This window comes from Rhamphochromis longiceps, linkage group LG12 (genome assembly GCF_057381845.1).
Source record: "Rhamphochromis longiceps isolate RC_006_pf linkage group LG12, R_longiceps_female_GT1.1, whole genome shotgun sequence".
NCBI classification, from domain to species: Eukaryota; Metazoa; Chordata; class Actinopteri; order Cichliformes; family Cichlidae; genus Rhamphochromis; species Rhamphochromis longiceps.
The window spans coordinates 40,375,400-40,390,786 of NC_140568.1; the positions used below are offsets into that span (position 1 = coordinate 40,375,400).

General features: G+C 39.7%; 1 protein-coding gene across 2 annotated transcripts in view; it reads left to right on the forward strand.

Moving 5' to 3' along the window:
- The first annotated feature begins 543 nt into the window (after positions 1-543).
- The window catches only part of ddr2l (discoidin domain receptor family, member 2, like), a 38,413-nt gene continuing 23,569 nt past the window's right edge, over positions 544-15,387 (forward strand). The window contains exon 1 of one of the 2 annotated variants that reach the window (XM_085426340.1): positions 544-850. The gene's annotated coding sequence lies outside the window, so the exon portion shown is untranslated. Of the gene's footprint in view, positions 851-13,558; positions 13,704-15,387 lie in introns of those variants that run through there. The other variant, XM_085426341.1, reaches the window with a different exon arrangement.

Below are 15,387 nucleotides of genomic sequence, written 5' to 3' on the forward strand. Positions count from 1 at the left end.
TCCAAATGAACAGAAAAGTAAACGTTTTTAAGGTAAAAATTGTTAAATTATTAATTATCCTTTATTTAGTGTAAACTAAAATGTTTTCTTCAAACAGTAAGTCCAGCAATGTTCAAGTAAATGTAACTAGGGGAGAAAACCATGAAGTACTTATAATCTAATGCATGTCATGTGGTAATTTAAGGCAGTTTTTTAACTGGTTGCTGAACTTCATTTGTTTTCAAGCGTTTAAAAATCAATAAATCGAATGAATGGATCTGTAAGGTTTTTAATGTGCGATTGAACAGTGAACTAAGCGTAATTCGGATATTTAGCGACATTTAGTAGCCATTGTGCCGCTAAATATGGCGCTATTCAACAGCAACTAGCTGAAAGTGCAGCTCCGTGTAAGTACTATGATAATAACACGTTGCACTTTACATCACGTTGATGTAAAAGCCCTATCTTCCCTCCGTAGTCCCTTTCATAGGGCTCTTGTGCGCATGTCCTCCAGGCTCAGATGTCAGACACTCAGGGGGCTCATTGCCTTCCTCCTCCTCCTCCGCCTCTTCGGAAACGGGATGTGATGTAAATACACAGAAACTTTTTTTTCTGTCCCTCTCTCCTTGGTGTATGTCTTCTTCTTTCAACAAACTGCTGCGTTAAAAGTAGAATAAGAGCAAAAGAAGTAAAGTAAAAAGTCGCGTAAGTGAAGCATCCGGGAGGTAGTTTTGTTCACCATGATCCTGTGAGCTCCTACGTCTGTCTCCGACAACAAACTCAAGAGAAGCCGGACTGCACTCTGAGAAAAACGAATCGAAGCGGAGAGAGGCTCGCTGCTGGTGTGGACCCGGAGGGAAACTGCGGACAGGTAAAACAGCTGACACTTTCTGTGGGTTTGAAAGGACTGAGAGCGGAGGATCCACGCTGCGGGAAAACTCGTGATGATGAAAGTGCATGATGGTAACAGGGCAGAAATCAGATTCTTTATATTGAGGCCTAGATGAGATGGGACATCATATCTCTTCTTTGTTGTATTGAGAAAGATGCAGGAAAAATAATCAAGACATGATGCAACCAGCTGCAAATAGATATTTACTAATTGACCTACTAATCCTACCGTCCGAACAACAGACATGTCAGAAAACAAAGGTGTGATTAGGTTTACAGAGAGGAGGAGTTTGAAAATTCTGGGAATACTGTAGAAAAATGTGCAGGAAATAAAATAGTCAGTGAATTACTATTAATCTTTTAGGACAAAGGCAAAACTAAACTGTTTAACGTAAAACTTGAAGATGAAAAGTATGATATTGAAAAAGCCCACAAGGTTAGATGTTCAGTTGGTCATGATGTGTTTCAAGTTTCAAGGTATAGAAATGTTTTTTTTCCCTAAAAGAGAAGGTGATAGAAGTATAGTTCTGTCCTGTTTCACAATCATCCCTCTTCCAGATTATGTTTAACACCATGCGCTGTAGGGGTGCTCGATTGTTGTCTTCTGATGTGGTTGGATTCATTACATCTTTTTGTGTTGTTGCGATTTCAAATATTCCCAGGGGCAGGGATAGCTCAGTAGGTAGAGTGGTAGCCCCATGATCGGAAGGTCGGGGGTTCGACTCCACTGAACGGCTACCCTGAGGTACCCCCGAGCAAGGTACCGTCCCTACACACTGCTCCCCGGGCGCTGCACTGGCGGCTGCCCACTGCTTCACTGGGTGAATGGGTTAAATGCAGAGGAACTATTTCCCTATGGGGACTAACACGCACACTTTACACACTTTTTTTTAAATTTTTTTTATTCACAATGATTTGACAATAGGTTGCTTCACACAGACTGAAGGAGTTTTAACCTGGATGATGACTGATGACTTCTTTGTGATAGCTTTTTTTAAACAAACTGACAAACTTCATGGCTCACTTGTAGATTCGTGTTTGGACCTCATCTGGTTCTAGATGTTTATAAATTGTACTAGCACACTCTATAGGGGTGAGGGGACCCCAGGGTTAAAATATGTTACTGGTCTAATGCAAAATACCAACCAGTGGTGCAAACAACTTGATGATAGTGAAAAAAATACTAAAAACCTTCTGGCACCAGCCTCCCTGCAGCACCAGTTAACGACTCCTTACCCTTCAGTGAAGTAAATGGTAAAGTTCTATAGGCTGTTGATGGGGATGCACAATTTGTGTTGACTGAAATAAAGTATTGCAGGATGCAGACAAGTGCAGAACAGCTCGCTGTGCATTAGTTTGTGTTTGTATTTCTGTTGATAATATATATGCAGATGCATTACTGAGCTAGAAAAGTCCTTTAATGGCAGAAGCTGTGAAGCCTTTTAAAGGAACAATGTGTAACAGGTTTAGCACCAAAGTGAAAAGTTAATCAAAGCCAGGTATTTACACCAAAGTGAGCATAAATCACAGAGCTTAAATACAGGAGTAAATGAGGTCTTCTGTATATTTTACTGTGAACTGCTGTGGTTATGTTGTTATCGTGTAAAGAGAGAGCTCATTATCATGTTTGTGTGCAAAGACATTGCATGTGTTTGCAGTTTACAGTAAGTTAATGTCACCAGTCAGACAGCAGACAGGTACTGTTGCCGTTTAATTTAGAACAGCTTGTTAACTGCTTCAAGTGAGCACACATAGGATTTGCCAATCAGAGAGCAGGACTTTCGGTTGCATTGTGAGAGTCCTGCATGCAGAGGTGCGTCTACAGAACTTTGGTGTAAAAGTTTGTAGTCTGCTGTGTTATTATAAGCTTTGCATGTACAGTGTATTTGCATGCAGGTCCATGTGTGCGTGCTGCTGCTGACCTCTTCACCTGCAGTGGGATCATGTTTGGTTTATTTTCATGTTCAGCACTGAGTCAGCTCACATTACAAGGATGAACTTATGGCTCACAGCAGCAGACCTTGAAGTGCAAACCCCAGTACGTTTGTTTTCCGTATCGCTATGATCATCATCAAACCTTAATTTCATCTGTGGCTCAAAAGTAAATATATGCAAAAGCAGAATGCAAACACAAATGGACAAATATGACCAAAAACATGCAGGTTGTGGACAAAAATGATGATGATACTACATTTACCAAGTATTTTTGCCACTTAATGTTGAAAATTAATAAATCAAGGTCATGGTGTTCTTATTTACTGCGCTGTTATCTTATTCCTTTAACCAGGAAGAGGTTTTAATATTAAGAATCATGTTTTGTGGGTGTGTTACTGGCTCACACAGGCAGCATTAACCCAACATGTTTTTCAATGGCAGTAGGGCAGGAGAAACTGGCGCTTCCAGAGAAAACCACAGGAAGAACATGCATACTGCCCACTCAAAGGCCCTGCCCAGGTTGGTTTGAACCCAGGACCCTGTTGCTGTCAGGCGACAGTCTTAAACACTGAGCCAGTGGTGCCAGGCTCAGCACAGTGGTCAAAAGTCTTCTTGAACAATATTGACACAGTTGTAATGGAAAAAACATGGTTTCCACATCAGTTATGGCTGTAACTTTTTTCCTTACAAATTTTTAAGTTGTTAACAGCTCTCTTTTAGTCATCTGACACATATTTTATATGTTCCCTGCCTGTAAATAATTCCAGGCTTTCATAATATCTAAGCTGTGTTATTGCCGGGGATGTGTTAGTATCTAAACTTAAGAAAGAGACATTTGAGGGTTTAGCAAAAGAACATCTGTTGACAGTTTAGTTTGATGTAGATTTAGAAATTCGATAAGCGTGAGCTTTAGATGCATTTCCCCAGCAGCCGATGTTTGGAATAATAAGAGAGTACAGAATACAAGAAAGAGGAGAGCGGTGCAAGGCTGAAAATCCCCTCCACACCATGCATGAACCGAGTCCAGAAGGATCTGGAGGTAGTTTATGAGATTTTCTTGAGCTCATCAAGATGATGTGTCCCAGTTTTTTGTTTTTGTTTTTTCAGTTTGATTTGTCCCGTTATTAAATTTGCTTTAACTCTCAGTAGTAAAGGAACCTTTCAAAAATGTGTAGATCTGGAACAAGTCCAAAAGTTAATCTGCCCTAAGCTGGGCCAAACCCCACCTCTGAAGAAGAAGAAAGAAATCCATCCATGACTTTTTGAGTAATCCTTCTAACAAACAGGCAAGTAAAAACCTATAGCACCAACCTACTTTGTAGTGGAAAAATATAGCTGTTCAGCTCACAGACACATTGCACAAGTTTCCAAAATTAGTGTCAAAATATTAATGAAGCAACTTTTTCTTTGCATTTTTTTAGGTACACTGATGCTAAAGTCCTAAAATACAGACTATTTATCGATGCCTTCATTTACTGATACTAACTAAACTTTCTATTGTCTGAAATATTCTGCTGAAAAGCTCTCGAAGGGGAGGAAAGTCATAGAATCGGACTCCCTTTAAAAGTCCCCAAATCAGTGTAATGATCAGCAAACCAACAAATAACCAGCAAACTGCAAAGAAGGTGACCACAAACGTTTGACACTAACGTTTAATACACAGCTTGGTTAGTTATGGTACTTAAAGCAAAACTCACTTCATCAGCCTGACTTACAACAAATGTTATAAATTATACAGGCTTAAGTTGAGCCCACTGTGAGAAAGGGATTTAAATACTGCCAGTTTGTGAATATCTATGACTAACAGTAAATAATACAAGTGGTTTATTTGGAAACTACTTATCGACCAACAATGTGACGCAGTCTCTGCTTCCAGCTTCTCTAATGAGAGAACGTGCTGTTTAGATTACAGTGAACTGATATTTTAGGACACTTAGACACAAATGGAGACACTGTTTTCTGACATTTTGTAGATAAAGCGATTTCTCTAAAAAGTAATTAACAGTGAGAAGTACCCCACCCCCAAACAAAGAACAAGTTTATTTCTATCAGCCTGGAGTTGAGTCAGTGACTATCCGACCCCTGCAGGTATTTAAGAGGCTTCATGTTTATGACGTGAGATGGTAAAAATTTCATTTGTTGTTTCTTGAAGAGACTCTGAGAGCAGCCTGGAGCTACATGGAGAGAGTGATTGCACAAGAGCAGGAGCTCAGTGTTTGGCTCACACTGTGAGAGCTGACACCTCAGCTCACTCACAAAGAAAAGCAATGAAAGACGCTTCACTCTGCTCAACTTGATGATTCTTATACCAACTGTGCAGTATATTACTCTTATTAAAGAAGTATAGGTCATGTTTGAGTGTAACAGCAGCCGAGAATATAACAAGCAGGATCCGATCTTGCGCTGCTACTGCTGTCATCATAAGCTCATGATGCCTAAACCTTCACCTTAAATCACATGATACTGAGGTGATTCTTGGGGAGGTGGAAAAAAAGTCAACTGAGACAAAGACCTGCAAAAGTTTTGTAGTCTCCACATGTAAAACTTTATTAACTCTGTTAACTGGGAAAATATTTGGCGAGAGCCAAATTTCTCAAGAAATATTGATGTTGCGGCGTTCTTCACCGATTTAGATTTCTTTTCTAGCAGAAAGGACTCTGCAAATGTTACACTGGCCACGTTCTTTGTGACAGTGAATTAACAGATAGCAATGTAACCTGGTGCCTCTCCAGTGAGTCTCTCCAACTCCTCCGTCTTGTACTACAGCTGGCGACAGTCTCGGTTTTGCTCTGCAATCTTGGTGAGCTTGGCATAGAGGCATGTCTGTGCAGTGAGACCGTGGCTAGTTGTTTACCAGCAGCTGAACTTTCAAACTTATTTGTTCTCCCTTTGTATACAAAGAAACTGCTTAAATTAGTTGCCAAGTATACTTGGGTGGCTGTTAATATAGTGAAGTGTGGGAAAACACCGAGGGAGCATTGATGCAGAAGTCTGTACCTTAGCTCTGTGTAAAACTGTGACAAACGTCAAATCTAATTGTTTACAGGAAGAAACTGTTTCTTGGGTGTCAAAAAAACCCACCAAAGACAAGCTCATCTTATGAGCGCAATAGTAAACTAACCTTCATTATTCTTTGCTCCATTGTGAGTCAACAAAGGGCACCAAAAAAGAGGAAAAAAGGTACGAAAATGCAGATATTTCCCATGTACAGAGCCTTGTTACAAAGTAAAGATCTTACATCGGTTTGCATTGTTTGAGTGATGAAACCTTGTGTTTTCAGTCAAACGTGAGAAGGTGTTAAGAACATTTAAATAGCAAGTCTGGGTATCTGTTTTGGTCTATCTGTTGGTAATGACCATTTCCCTCTCTTTTCAATTTTTATTTCCCTTTTTTAAAGAAGATATTGGTGCTCAGCCAAAGCGATTCACATTCATGCTAAAAGATGTAGCATGTTTGCTTTTACAGTTTTGCTACAGAGAAAGAATTGATACTGTCTGAGAGTCCCCAGATGGGAAGTGTGTAATTGGACTCTGAGTGGCAACAAGCCACTGGCGGAAAGTGCTAAAGAGAAAGCAGAGAGATGCTGCTCAGACTTTCTTTTATCTGCATATGCACTGATGTCTGTAAACCTTGGCGTGGTAACCTACACCGTCGATGTGTTGATAGAAAGCAGGGGATAGTCACTTTACAGCCAAATAGTCTTTGTTTTAATGCTTTGGCCTCTCTGCACTCTGAGTCTGGCTTTGAGCTGAACGTTAACAAGATGACGTCAAACCATCTTCAAGAATCTCGATGAACGCTCTGGCTTTCCCATAAAGGATCATCAGACTTACAATATGCACGGCATTGGAGTTGCATCTCTTCTAAAATCTATCCAGCTCAATCTGGAGCCAATAAAGCCATCTATCTGTGGGAATCTAGGAAAAAGTAGACCTTTTTTTAGATTGTATCTCGCATGTTATATATTATATAATGCTATAATATATAATATGATATATCATCCTTCGCCCAACTAAATCTTTCACAAGTTTAGAAAAAGTTATCCAAAGTAATTTAACTTCAGGTCATTAAGTTACCACATAAATTCTTCGACCTTCTCGTCAGGTATTATTACGACATTCACGTAAAGCCTTTTCATAGAAATCCCACCACAGACGCACTGAAAAACACAAACACTTACAGGAAACTTCCACAATAGTTTTTGGAGAAACGTGTGCAGATAGTAGCTGCGGTTGGAGCCGAAGGAACAGATTACAGATAAGTTTAAAGGAGCCCATGTTTAAGTGTATTGAGTTTCCACCAGCCAGGCTGCAGCCAGCAGCTCATTAAACCCTTAAGAAACCACAAGGAGGATCTGTTAGAGTGGATCTGTGCAAGGCACATGAAGAGCAGAAGAAGAACGGCCAACATGGCAGCTGCTGAGAGAAGATGATATTGACTGAAATCGTCCGTGCCTATCACAACTTTATTAAAATTACATTTCTGTAAATTGCCAAAGGGATGCTCTGGTGGTTTGTGCACTGTCTGCTCTGAGATTGAGTCTTATCTGGTTTTAAAATAAGAAAAACAACTTGTCACTGCACTCTCAAATACTCTGTGTAGCTACTCTGCATTATTAGAAGTCTTATAGAAGGACTTTTCAACCGCCGACACTCCCATTCACAGCTTTTGTTCATATTTCTTGCAGTGTGGGATCCATTTCTTGCTCAATCATTTTCAAGTAACTCTCTCATAACAGCCCTTAATGGCTGGTTTAACTGTTGCTGCAAAGTACCCACATAAAAACATTGTTATTTTACAAGCTTCAATTTCCAAATGAACGACTTGCCGCTGAAAAGTTTGCTGGAGAATCATGTGAAGTCACTAGTTACTGAATGTGTTTTGCTTCAGCTGTGGTTAATGTAGCGGTCATATTCCCACCTGTTTACTTCCAGTAAGATCATTGACACCTTTGTTAGTCCTGCGGGGTGAGGAAAGGGTGAACAATCCTCAGTGATGTATCACACTCTCCTTATGGTGACTATGAGACTGATTACGATCAGGACAGACCTTTCCTGACTTCCCCTCTTCAGTGATCTTTTAAACTTTCCTGTGTAGCTTTGTTAATTAAATCCAGATAATATGAGGTAAGTGTCCCTTGCATTTTGTCGAGCACACTGATTTTAATTATTTGTAGCATCTTGATTTTTGTAGTTGCATCTATCTGACTGTTGCCACAAACTTGATGAGAATTCTTTCTAAAGTCGCTACAATGTGGCTACAATGTAGCTTGCTATCGCCAGTGTGTGAATGTGTGTGTGAATGGGTGAATGACTGAATGTAGTGTAAAGCGCTTTGGGGTCCTATGGACTAGAAAAGCGCTATACAAATGCAGGCCATTTACCATTTACCATTTAATCAATTAGACCAATTGTTGACGACCCACCCTGAGACACCTTTTTGGATTTTGGTTTGGATTCTTGCAGCCGATTTGTGACAAGTGGGTTGGTAATGGTTGATCTAATCTATTAGTCCAATTGATTACCATGCCATAGGCTCCTGTATTGCTCCTTAGTATCAGACAGGTAAATTAGTAGTTTGTTAGTACACTCCATTTTGGTGTATTACATCTTCTGGTAATCAAATTAAAGAATCAATACCTATACTTATGTATAAAAAAAATAACTTGTTTTTGTGCATTTTTTTACAATGTACTAAATCAGTGCTGCTGTACTTTTGCTAAAAGTCTATAAGATGAGTTGAACTGCACATTTATGAGTCTGCTGAGTGGATTTGACTAGTTGATTTGCAGAAGGGTTTGGTTTGAATCCAAAGATGCCCTGAATGCACTTTGGGATGTTAGCTGTTGGTTTATAGCTTTTTGGCTCATTAAGAAATTTCTCTCCTGCCCATGCATGCAAGTCAGGCTGGTAAATATGCAGATAAGTATATTCAACAGTTAAGTCACTCTTTTTCAGTTCTCCTGAGTTCTCCTGAGTTTTTATTCAAGTCTTACTAGGGTTTATCCCCATAATAACCACCACCTGCTGACCCATCACTTCTCCAGAAAACAGCATCAACCATTTCTGAAAATCCCCGTCCTGTGTAGTGAGAGATTACGTAGTTTTTAAAGAATGTCTGAAGTCTCTTACGTTCCGTGATAATCATCCATAAGGAGTATAGATTCTCATGAACAACTTGACTCATTGCAGTTTTCCCCTGTTGACTGAACAGTTAAAATGAGTAAGTAAACCTACAGACTTTTTCAAATTGTTTTTTTTTTTTTTTTTGTACTTGCTCACAGCTGGTTTAAAACCTCGGGAACTGGAGCTTGAAGAACACAAGGGAACATTGTCTTGCACTCCATGAGAATAGCTACCTTAATACAAGCAATGTGTCAGTTAAACTGAAGTCAGATCTTAGATAGGCTGCGTTTTTCTTTCTTGTGACACCTTACTTTCTTGGCTTTAAATGCCGTGCTGCTACACATGGATCTCTACAAGTTTGTGACTGGTTATGTGCTGACAACACGGCCTCTTTCTTTTGAAGGGTTAAGTTTGACTTGAATGGTTTATCTGTATTTATCTGAGTTCCTAACCACTTTCATGTGACTGCTAAACCTGGTTTTTAGTGTTAGGGTCAGTAAAAGCAACCGAGGAAGGGCTGTACTGGGTATGTTGAATTTGCTTGTTAGCACAGGCCCCTGGTGAGTTTTTATCACCAGTAATGGATGAAATAAAGCAAATGAATGCCAGATTTACTTCAGCCCTTGAATATGCCAGTTGATCTTTAGCTCATGCAACTCTGTGGTCTGTGTAATCATCTGGTGACAGACTGGGTTTACTCTGCATCTCACCAAGTGCATCCTGGGATGTCTGTAGTCCACGTGTGCTAAACGAGACCTAGTTCTGCCATCTGCCTGGACCGTCACATTAAAGTTAATGTACTCTGTGCTGTAGAAATTTGTGCAAACAGTAAACTGTTGGGTATCAAAAACCAAACAGTGGCCGTTTTTAAAGTGACAGGAGTCGTGAATAATGCTGTTTGATGTCAGAAACAGATTTTAGTTTACAGTTCTTCAGCGTCAACTTGTGTCTGCTCAGTGATAACTTCACTGAGCCTCCTGAGAGAGAGGAGTCGTCTGCTCCCTCCACCTCCAACCACTCCTGACAGAATTATGATACCCTGCATACCTGTGTGTGTATATCTGTGTGTGTACTGCTTGCATGTAGGTGCATGCATGTGTATAAACCTGCAGTGCTTTAAGGATGTATGGTCCTGAGTGTGTTTTAAATGGCTCCAGGTGTGTGCTTGCTTGCATGTGTTTTGTCGTGTCTCCAGGGTTTGTATTCAGACTTAAGCAACAGAGTCTTGAGTGACATTTTGATATCAGAGTAGTTACAAATTCTCCATCTGATTTCCAGAAGAGCAGCACTGAATCAATTAAAAAGAAGATGTGAATGAAGCAACACTTGCAAAACAAAACATTGAAGAGTTTTATGTAATCTTTTACTCAGAACTGCTTCAAGGCCAGTTCTGAGTAATTGTTTGAAAACTGTGATGGTTTACTCACTGAAAGTTTTAGCAGTTACTCAGCCATGCTAGACGAAACAGTTAAAAAGGAAGATGTACTACAAATATTGTCAATAAAATGCGTCTTGCAGAAGGTTTGACTATTTGCCAATCATAGGGCTGCATCTATCGTCAATTTCTTGGTGGATACTACATGTGTTTAAAATACAGTTGGGCTTATTCCCAATACCAGTAAAAGTAACTGTACAGTGTTTTCTATTAGTGGTAAAATAGTTTATCTGTTATTGCAGGTTGTGAGGATTTTGTCTTGCGAGGAGATCTCGAGGCTTGCATGCATGGGCCTTTCTTTTTGGGACTCGTTACCTCTTTGGTTCTCAACCCAGAAGTTAGAAGGAAAATGCCAGATGTCACAAGATGAGTAAAGATAAGAAAAAAGACCCAATTTTGGTCTTTGCTTTCATTTCCTGGCATCAGCTGCACATTTCACACACCTTTTAGCTCTAATTAAAACTATGTGACTCTTGAATGCAAACATTTCCAGAGGTGATGTTAGCAAATCAGTTAAGATCGGGTAAAATATGTCTTTGAAATTTGGAGTTAGCAGGAATTTCCCAGTTTTAGGCTTAGCATGTCCCCCATTCATACTTTTCGGTGTATTTAATTGTGTTTAACTTGGCTTTGGTCTTTGCTGTCAGTTCAAAGCTTTACATGTTAAATCAAGCGCTCCTCACATTCTTCAAATGCCAGCAGCTTTTTCTAAACCAGCTGCTTCTCGGCTCGAGTTCAGACCTCGCAACCATCACCTGCTCCAGGGTTACATTTGCATCTTAAACGTTTTTCTGACTCCCAAGAGCAGTTTCACTCCGTGAGAAAAGTTAATAAAAGAACATAAACATGGACCTCAAAGCGCTGAACAGAGACAGCAGTCTATAGCAGACAACAATAAATGACCACAAAGTTTTGCACAGACTGAACAGGCACTGTTTCTGCTCATAGCTGTGCTTGTGTATGAAATGAACTTAAGAAAGGACTCCACAGATTTTACAGTTGATTTGCACAGCATGGTCAGCACTGTGAAAGCTGTGTATAGCTTCTTTTGTGTGTGTGTGTGTTTTAGCCCAGTTTGAACTTGAAGTCTAGACATCTTGTGACCTGAGTATCACCAAACTTAACTCACACTGCTGTGGATAGAAAATAAAAGCGGCAGATTTTCTGTGAATGTAGCCTAAAGCGAGGGTTTTATGGATGGCCATGAGTCTATGTTTATCACAACCCACAAAGAGATGAAAAAACCCTCTTTTGGCTTTCGATATGTCTACAGCGCTATTTGAAGGAAAACACTGGGAAGAAGGATGGCGCAAAATGTTTTGACGGTGAGCACACATCTGAATTTGGCTGCTCTCGGTCGTGTGGTACGGTTTTGATAAGAGAATCTCTTCATGAGTCTAATTATGGAAGTTTTATTTCTCGTGCAATTGCTCTGTTGTTTCTGTTGATAAGCAGCTGGGAGTCTTTACCGTCTAACAACTTGATGGTGTGTTCCATTACAATCTGGACCCAACAGGCCTCTATGATTGTGTGAGCGCAGCCTCATTTATTGTGTTGCATAATCAGGCAGACATTGCTGCAGTGACAGAAAGGCTTTACAGCAGATTTTGATTCATATTGACTTGATAGCATCGCTACAGATTTGTCAGTTGCACATACATGATGCAAAGCTCCCATTCCAATACATCCCAAAGGTGCTCTGCTGGAGATCTGGTGACTGTGGAGGCCATTTGATTACCAGCTACTACAAATCACTGGTTTATTTCAAGAAACCAGTTTGAGATGATTTAAGCTTTGTGACATGGCACATTATCCTGGCTGAAGCAGCCATCAGAAGAATACTCAGACTGTGGTGTTCATACCATGCTAAAGTGGTACTAAGGGACCCAAAGGATGCTAAAAAATGGAAAGTATCACTCAAACCATTATACTGTTGATGCAGGAGAAGATGAATTCATGCTTTCATGTTGTTTACACCAAATTTTGACTATGTCAGAATGTCGCAGCAAAAATTGAGAAACATCAGACCAGGCAACATTTTTTCCAAACTTCTGTTTAGACCCTGACTGCTATATCAACATGGTATTGGCATTTTAATGGCCAATTAAAAGCTAAAGGAGAAATGCCCTTCAGACATGTCATGAGTTTTAATGTTCCACAGGTAACTTTCCTACTGGCAACTTGTGTTTTGAACGACATGTCAGATTTTTGAATCACCAAGTATCGGTATGAGTATTGGTCTTAAAATCCTATATCAGTATATACATCAGTCTCTACTTCCATTGTTTCTGTTTTTGTGAACCCGTGTGTGCCAAGTGGCACACGGTGTGGTCTTCTGCTAATGTAGCCCATCTGCTTTAAGGTTCAATGTGTTGCACATTCAGAGATACTTTCTTGCATACCTTAGAGATGGTTGTGTGGGAAAATCCCAGTAGATCAGAAGTTTTTGAAATATGCAGCACCAACCAACAACCATGCTGCGTTCAGAGTCTTGCCAAACGTTTTTTTCCTCGGTCTGATACTTGGTTTGAGCTTCAGCAGATCTTAAATGCATTGACTTGGTTCCATGTAATTGGCAAATTAGAAATGTGCATAAGCAAGCAGTTGAACATGGGTACATAATATAGTGCTAGTGAGAATACACAGAAAGATGTTTTTGTTCATTAGAATGGTGATTCGATGGAGAGTGATACAGACCAGCTAACATGGCTCTGGGATTCATAGAAGCAATCACAATTGAAAAAATCATTTTTAATTAACACATTTATGCATTTAAAGGCTTTAAACTACAGAAACTCATCATAAAGACAATTAAAACATTGTGTCCATAGTCCTTGACAAAAGAGTGGGATTGTGGTATCACCTAGAATATGTGTGTGTGTGTGTGTGTTTGATTGGTTTATAATAAAGTCTTGCTCAAAGATCCCTTTTCCCTAAAGTGAAGTCAGGCATAACGACAGATAATTTTAGGTCAGTGTTTGTTACTAATGGTTTCTATTGTGTTCTCGGCGGGTCTGTTCAGTTTTGCTCTCAGTGAACTCTGTCTCATTCACCCCATCAACCAGAGAGAGAGAGAGAGAGAGAGAGATGTAGATTCCTGTGTGTAGCTGTAAGCGAGAGAGAGAGCCTTGGAGAAAGGCATGTGGATTCCTGTGTGTTTGTGTGAGCGAGAGACACAGAAGGAGAGAAAGACAGAAAGAGAGCGAGAGAGAGAGGTCTGGGTTGCGTTGAATGTTTGGAATGTTGAGGCTTTTGGCTTCAGTTTGTTCTGACGGGAGGAGGGAGGAGAGAGAAATGAGGGACAGAGGGAGAGGAAAAGAAAAATAGGGAGAGAGGAGGTAAGTAAGGGGAATTAGAGAAGGACAATGACGGTTTACTCTGTATAATAAGGAAAATGTACTTGAAGTAAAAGTAAAGGTATGAATGCGTTCTAATGGCCATGCCCATTTATGAACATAATTGTAGTTTGTTAGTATTTTGTGACTATTTTTGGCGGCAGTCAACTTTTTCATACTGGTTTAAACTGATGATCGTTTCTTTTTCCTTTGGGTGGTTCCAGTTACTTTATAAAATCCCATTCCCACGTGGCTGACATTCTAACCTTTTTAAACACCTGTTGGTCACGTTTGCATTAAAAATGTTTACTACTTTTCTGAACTGTGGCTTTAGCAATCATGGTGTAGTGTGTGAACTGTAAATGCCAATGCCCAAAACCACTGGAAATGAGGATAATATTTTTACTTTAGTTACCGTATTTTTTGGACCATAAGGCGCACTGTCGATGAACGGGTCTCTTTTCATACATAAGGATTATATGGATTATAAGGTGCATTAACCCTTTAAAAACGGTCAGAGCGGGCATGCTCCGTTTTGCGTAACTATTTTTAAATCCCGGTAGCACTGCAACCACGTGAGCTAGCGCAATAATTTTTTTTGCATATGAAACCAGAGAAGTTGTACTTACATCTTATGCCATCAGCTTGTCCTAGGTCACAGTTTCCTTCCACATATAGCTTTGCAAAAGCTGCATAAAAAGCACTTGCAGCAACAAAAGCATAATATTCCAGAAACACACTTTGCCGATCCGATCAGCTGTTCATAACACTTCCTACGTTGGAACAGACGTCAGCGCGAACTATCGCATGTCCGCCATGACCTGCCCGAAACCGGAAGTGATATCATTTTTGCGGAAATGTAGTTTTTTACCATCAGGGCCTCATGAGCTTATACTGGTGTTTTTAAAAGTTATGTTTGACTTTATGACTTTCTGTGTCGTTTCTGGGATGCTTAGAACTAAAATTGCACTGCTGGAAATAGTTTATTTTGATGCATATGCTGCTTTTTTGCAAATTTGCACTATAATATTTATTTTCGTTTTTCCTGCAGTGTATAAAAATTGGTGTATTTCAAAAATAAAACTATGAAGGCACTCAAAATAAATTTCCTGTGGTGGGAAACTATTTTGTGCAACTTTTTTATATTTACAGTTTTGAGGGATAAGCCTCTTAAATTTCTCTAACTAGAAATATATCTTAAAAAAACAAAAACGATTTTCAATTTTTTTGTAGTTTATTGCACTTTTTTGCAATTTATGTAATTACTATGCACTTGATGCATTCATATTATTAAAATTTAGGCTGTAATGGTTGTATTGATGTATAGCAACTTGAAATGCTCCCAAAAATGGCACTACAGCATGTAAAAATATAATATAAGTTCTGGCGGACTTGGTTCTATGGTAGATCTTAAAGGGTTAAGCGAAACAAAACAGTCAGTCAAACTCCCACCTCCACTTCTGTACCATTGATTCATTAATGTTGAATTCTCTTGCAGCTGCTCTATTCCCATGTTGTTGCAGTATATTATTGACTAACCTCGTATTGTGGATGGATTATCTCAGTTGTTCTCCTGGCTGAAGTTTGGTCCGTTTACAACATCCTGCCATGCAATTGCATTTGTCCCTAAACATCGGGAACCCTCATGTAGGGCTGGGTCATATCATACCATTCACAGTAATACCGG